We start from the raw sequence: 6,889 nt of genomic DNA, 5'->3' as shown, positions 1-6,889 counted from the left end.
GTCCCCCCTCCCCACTCCCCCTCTGGCCTGCACTCACATATAGGGTTTCAGCCTTCAGCATTCGTGCCGGAGCACGCTTACGTCATTATGGTGCGACGGTTTCGGTATAAACAGGAAGAGCGGCACTCTCTGAACACAATTGAGTGCATCGCTCTGTTTTCTTTGTGGATAATTTCGTGTTGTTTGGTCCACAGCCTGTTGTTAAACAGATGTGTCGCCTTAGTGGCGCGAACATTTTCACGTAATTGTGCTGCTCGTATGAGGATGTTTGCAAGGTACCAGCTGAAGTGCAGCAAGGACTTTGCAGTTTTTAGTTTTTATGCGTTTTGCACCTCTGCCGTAGACCAAAGCGACCCTTTCCCTGCCATGTTGGTTTTGGAGCGTCGCAAAACCGTGATGCAAAGCGTCCTTTTCCGTGCTCAGGCACGGTTAGCGCTCACACTGCATGCGAACCGCGCCCGAGTCCAACTGAACCGTGCCCTGGCCCACCTCTTCCAAGCGGGCCAGGGCACGATTCGGAGCACTCACACTAGTCAAACGAACCGCGCTTTGGTGGTCAAACGCACTCGGGCACGGTTCAAACTGGCAGTGTGAGTACACCCTAAGTCACCAGTGCATCAGGAAAGCTTGGAATATGGAAAAGCATTCATTCATACATGTTTTAACACTATAAAATTGTTAAATTAAAAATATACACAATTATTATATTTAAGTATCAAACAATTTATATAAAATTAGTTTGTTTATTTAGAAATGCATATTTATTTTTGTTTAACTCACTGTAAAAACGTTTTATGTGTGACATTTTATTATTTATATATATATATATATATATATATATATATATATATATATATATATATATATATATATATATAAATATATATATAACCTGCTATATATATAGTCTAAATTATAATTATTGGTATTGATTTTATAATTTATATGATAAATTTTTCATATTTATTTACATAAAAATAAAATAGTAATAATTAAAGCTTGGAATCCATTCATATGTGACATTTTAAAGTTTGGTAAAAAAAGAAAAAATACAATAAATTGGTTTAACCAACAGTACTATTGATGATTATTTTCCATACCCAGTTAGCTTATTTATTTTTGTATGAACAGTGATTTAAAAAAACCTAATTTAACTGGTTTATGAGGCAACAGGCATGTGCAAGAAAAATGGCTTTTCCTTTAATTCTTTTGTATAAAACTGCATGTCTTTTTTGGCTCATTTTGCTGCACACAACAACAACAGCTAAAAAAAAGGCTTTTTAGTAAATGAAAAAGCAATAAATACATATTACTTTGGCCAATGTGTAAGTTTCCCGGCTGAGCTGGTGAGAAGACACTTAGTAAAGTGTCAGTGAAAGTGATTACATTTGATGAAAGATTATGAAAACAAGCATTTCCTTCAGAATTACATCCATGATTCAGTCACAGTGTATGAGCAGAATAACACAGACTTGTGTTCAGGAGGTGAAAATAGCTAAAGATCTTAAATAAAGCTACGTTGTCTAAAGTGATGTAATATCTGTATCTAAAATAGATTTCTTTCAAACTGAGCTACATGCTAAAGCTAGTTTGCTAACAATCTCTGTTGTCTTTCGCACAACTCTTTATGCACTTCTGCTTCTGTCATGTCATTAATCATGTCTGGATTTGTCTGGTTAGCCTCATGCTAGTTCGCTAGCAGGTCTGTTGGGTGCAGCGACTCCAGACGCCTGAGGCCAGTGTGAGCAAAACAAGTCATCAGTCAACGCTAAAGCCACGCTCTACTTGGACTTCACCTGGCGTGAGTGTGAGACTGAGGGGTTTAGAGGGAATTATAGAGGTACAAGCATGTTTTACACTTAAATGTTGAAACTGTATGCTAATGCAGGAATGCAAATGCTTGTAAATAAGTTGATTGCATATATTTGGTCTGTTTTCTCTTTCAGGTTAAGTACGACAGTAATATATATATATAATACTTTAAATTTACACCATTTCTTACCATTCCTAGACTCGTTCAGCTGACTGTAGAAAATGTAAATTTCTTGTGTTTCATGTTGACTATAGTTTAAATCATCTTTCACGGAGCTGTGGCACATAGACCCCCCTTGAAAGCAAGTCTGTTCTTTAATTTACATTAAAATGTGCATACACTAGATTCAGTAATTTACATTGAGCAGTTCTCAGGCTTGTCTCATTTAGCCTTTTAGATAGCTCTGCCTGCATGAGACAATTTCAGTGAAGCTTCACCAAAACAATAACCTGCTTTTCAACTCAGATCAGCTAACACGGCATTATCAGATTAAAAACATTTCGTGATCTTCTGTCTGTTCAACACACGGAAGTAGCTGAAAGCTTTGCTGACAGAGAAATGCTAGCCAGTTTTTCCTGACGATTCAGGTGTTGGAAATGCTACAGAGTTTTAGCAGTGCTCTTCGATGACTGCATAAAGAATTGTGTGTCAAATCAATGGATTTTCATCTAAAAATCTTCCTTTTCTTCATCTGCATACCTTTGGTTAATTCAGGTGAGATTTGATTCGTAAAGTCATTTAAACTGTGACTTTCTCTGTCAGCAACTCCTTCAGCTACTTCCATGTGTTGAACAGACAGAAAATCACGAGATGTGTTTAATTTGGTCTGATAGTAGATCGATAGTAGACCATAGTTGATCATATGGATAAATGTTAATAAACGTATCTGAGAATTAGGTATTTTCCTCACATTGATCTCAATCTTTTGTAGCTCCTGAAGTGTCTCTGTTACATAAGGACCCCTTCTCTCCAGTAGTGTGTCATGCCACAGGTTTCTACCCATCAGCAGTGAATATCACCTGGTTAAGAAATGGAGAAGATCACAAAGAGGATGTGGAGCTTGGAGAGCTACTACCAAATGAAGATGGGACCTTCCAGAAGACTGTTTCCCTCCGTGTTACTCCAGATGAATGGGAGAAGCACCAGTATGTTTGTGTGGTGGAGCACGAGACAGGGACTATACGGAGGAATCTGACTGAGGACGAGATCAAGAGTAACTACGGTAAGTAGCTAATAGTGCGGTATGGTGTTATGGTTGTTGTTTTTTAGTACTCACTATGAATTTTATCCTACCCTCAACACATTTGGCTAATACGTCATTTGATCTTAATGGTGGGACAGAAATCTCTCAGTGTTTAATTACAATACAGTATGTTTTATACCGTGTTTTATAGAGCAATGAAAGTCTTACAGGTTTGAACAGCACGAGGGTGAGTTAATGATGACAGAATTATCCGTTTTGGATGAAACTACTTTTTAAGATCACACTGGGCAAACTTATCAAATAGATTTTGTAAACCGAAATCAGATATGAAGAAGGGTATAGTTCATCCGCACAGTAAAAAAAAGAAAAAGAAAAACAATTCTGTGACTTTTATGGTAATTTACCAGCAGCCAGAACTTTATCGTAAAAAAAGATGGTACCAATATTTTAGGTTTTAAAAACTTAACTTAAATTCACAATAAAATACCATATTTCATTAACTGATGTAATGTTAATAAACAAACATATTGAAGTGTTAATATCTGTTTTAAACCATTGTAATGCACTGATTAACCAGAAACTGGTGTGATGAGAAAGTCACATGATGAACCAAAGCTCATCACAAACCGCTTTTCCAAAAACTGAGGAGGACGATACTTATATAGAAGGTGCACACAGTGTCATTCACAAAACACTAATCCCCATCACGGTGACACACATGAAACAGAAATAATGCAATTAACATTATTTTTACCAAAATTACATGCAAGATTAAACCCTAATTTACACATCTTATACGAAAAAACTAAAAACGCTATTTCAACAAAAAAACATCATATATGAAGTTTCATGCGTATGGTTTTTCACTTTAAATTATACAATTACTTTTTCTTTTTCACTTCCAAAAAATGTATTTTTAACAGTATTTTAAATGTATTAAATATATTTAATTACATTTATTCACTGTATATAGTATGGAAACATATTGTTATCCAGCATTTTTACAGTGTTTTACTGTCAAAATCACAATCATTTTTTACAGTGTGAAAATGATCACTCTGTCATAGTTATTTCTCGTTGTTCAAACCTACACGACTCTCATCTGCAGAACATTAAAGACAACATACAGCACAATGTCTAGTATGATCTTCTTTCATACAATAAAAGTGACTAGCTAAAGAGTTAGACACATTATGAAATGAGTCCATATGCCATTGTCCATATTTCAAGTCTTCCAAAGTCATATGATATCTTTGTTTGTTTGTTGTTATTCATCGCAGTAGACAAAGGAAACATAGCTAAATTTCATTTAGTTATCTAAAATTTTTTCTCATATATTTGTATTTCATTTGATTTTAGCTTTATTTCCAACTAACAATTTCATTTTGTTAATGATAATAACCCTGGACCTAACTAATTAATAGCTTTTTATTATTAGTATTGGTTTTTATTGTATCACTAAAATGTTTCAACCTTATTTTGCTGTTTCTGTGTATTTTGTATTTTAATTTATTTATTTATTACGTGTTTTTTTGTATATGTGTTTAAGGACCTACAAAAAAATACTTCACAATACTTGTGGGTTTGACAGACGTGTTCACTGTCATCCTCGTAGTCCTCGTAGTCCTGGTTATTGTTACTGCATTGATTGTTTGGAAAGTAAGTATATGTTTACATCTCTCTTTTTTTGCTCTTATTTCCAGTTTCGTTAGCTGTAGGATTAATGTCCTCAGCAACTACTCAAGCTTTTAAACATTTGGGTTTACACACATTTTAATGTGTTTGATTGTATTTCCAGTAAAGTGGATTTAAATTCAGTTAAATTCACATGTGATAAACTTTTAAATGCTAGTGTAAACTGACTCCAAAACATCTTCAAATGTTGAGAAATTAATCCAGTTTTCAGTAATTTCCTTTACATGGACCACAATAGTTTAGTCTAAATGAAAACGGTCTCATCTAACCATTTCATTTGGAATAAATGGACGTAATATTATTTAATTTGGATTAAAACTATTTTCTGTATCTATAAAAATATGTATTTCAATATATTTAAACGTTTGTGTTCAAGCAACATTAGAGATTTGCAGGATTTGCTGTTTGTATAATTTCAGTGCGTAATTGGTGTAATTAAACGTATAGTAATTTAACTAATTTTTATTACATTTCTTTGCAGATAAAACGAAGTGGGTTAATAAGAATTTCAGACAGTAATGATAATGATGAGTCTTTAAAGGGTTTCCTCCAATCAAGTCTCCCAGATTTTGGTGAGGTTATCAGTCTTCAGGATGTGGAGATCAGATGATTTCCAGCATGCATGTGTGACCAAAACATGTTAAATCAATAAAAGATGCATGAGTATGGACGTCATGGACCTGTTTTCCCAAACAAGATGACCACATGACCAAAGAAACACAGAAAAAGAACACCTTATATCATCTGTGTGGTGTTTCATCTATAAAAGCAGACTGGAGACACATCGATATGAGGTGCAAATGCCAGTCAGCTAAAGAGCACCCAGATACTGTCTGGTTATTAAACTTATGTTAATATCAAGTGTAATGGGAGCTTTGAATGTACTACTGTTTGTTATCCTGCCGTTTAACACTGGTATTTGTATATAGTTTAAATCAAAGGAAACCTTTTTTGTACATATACAGTTCTCTGAATAAGAATAATTTGACAGCTATCTTAAATGGGAAAAAATAAACAAAAACTTTTAATAGCACATGCAGTTCTCTTTTTTTCTTCAATAAAAATAGGAAAAATATGCAAAGTCTGGCAAAAAAAAAATTTAATAAATGTGATGAAAGGTTTTGATCCACTTCAAATGTTGACTACTATATATATATATATATATATATATATATATATATATATATATATATATATATATATATATATATATACAGGTGCTGGTCATATAATTAAAATATAATCAAAAAGTTGATTTATTTCACTAATTCCATTCAAAAATTATATTATAATAATTCATTACACACAGACTGATATATTTCAGATGTTTATTTCTTTTAATTTTGATGATTATAACTGACAACTTAGGAAAATCTCAAATTCAGTATCTCAGAAAATTAGAATATTGTGAAAAGGTTCAATATTGAAGACATGGGTTTCAGCTTCGCATTCCTTGTGTCAAGCCACTCTTGAACAACAGACAGTGTCAGAAGCGTCTCTTCAGAAAGGACTGGACTGCTGCTGAGTGATCCACAGTTATGTTCTCTGATGAAAGTAAATTTAGCATTTCCTTTGGAAATCAGGGTCCCAGAGTCTGGAGGAAGAGAGGAGAGGCACACAATCCACGTTGCTTGAGGTTCAGTGTAAAGTTTCCACAGTCAGTGATGGTTTGTGGTGCCATGTCATCTGCTGGTGTTGGTCCACTGTGTTTCCTGAGGTCCAAGGTCAACACAGCCGAATACCAGGAAGTTTTAGAGCAGTTCATGCTTCCTGCTGCTGACCAACTTTAAGGAGACGCAGATTTCATTTTCCAACAGGACTCTGCACCTGCACACAGTGCCAAAGTTACCAGTACCTGGTTTAAGGAGCATGGTATCCTTGTTCTTAATTGGCCAGCAAACTCGCCTGACCTTCACCCCATAGAAAATATATGGTGTATTGTGAAGAGGAAGATGTGATATGTCAGACCCAAGAATGCAGAAGAGCTGAAGGCCACTATCAGAGCAACCTGGGCTCTCATAACACCTGAGCAGTGCCACAGACTGAATTTGGGATTTTCCTTAGTTGTCAGTTATAATCATAAAAATAAAAATATAAAATAAATAAACATTTTAAATATATCAGTCTGTGTGTAATGAATGAATATAATATACAAGTTCCACTTTCTGAATAGAATT

The 6,889-nt window shown here is 34.5% G+C and overlaps 1 long non-coding RNA gene across 3 annotated transcripts; it reads left to right on the top strand.

Annotated features, from left to right (window-relative positions):
* Window positions 1-1,094: 1,094 nt before the first annotated feature.
* LOC127942817 (uncharacterized) lies at window positions 1,095-5,700 on the top strand. 3 transcript variants are annotated; one of them, XR_008149438.1, is made up of 4 exons: window positions 1,095-1,801; window positions 2,745-3,035; window positions 4,567-4,676; window positions 5,194-5,700. It is a non-coding gene; the product is annotated as an uncharacterized LOC127942817 (long non-coding RNA). The 3 variants fall into 3 exon arrangements; XR_008149439.1 differs by having other exon boundaries at window positions 1,095-1,840; XR_008149437.1 differs by having other exon boundaries at window positions 1,102-3,035.
* Window positions 5,701-6,889: the final 1,189 nt, after the last annotated feature.

The sequence above is a fragment of the Carassius gibelio genome, chromosome A22 (assembly GCF_023724105.1).
Source record: "Carassius gibelio isolate Cgi1373 ecotype wild population from Czech Republic chromosome A22, carGib1.2-hapl.c, whole genome shotgun sequence".
Lineage (NCBI taxonomy): Eukaryota > Metazoa > Chordata > Actinopteri > Cypriniformes > Cyprinidae > Carassius > Carassius gibelio.
This window is presented reverse-complemented; position numbering and strand designations above follow the sequence as displayed.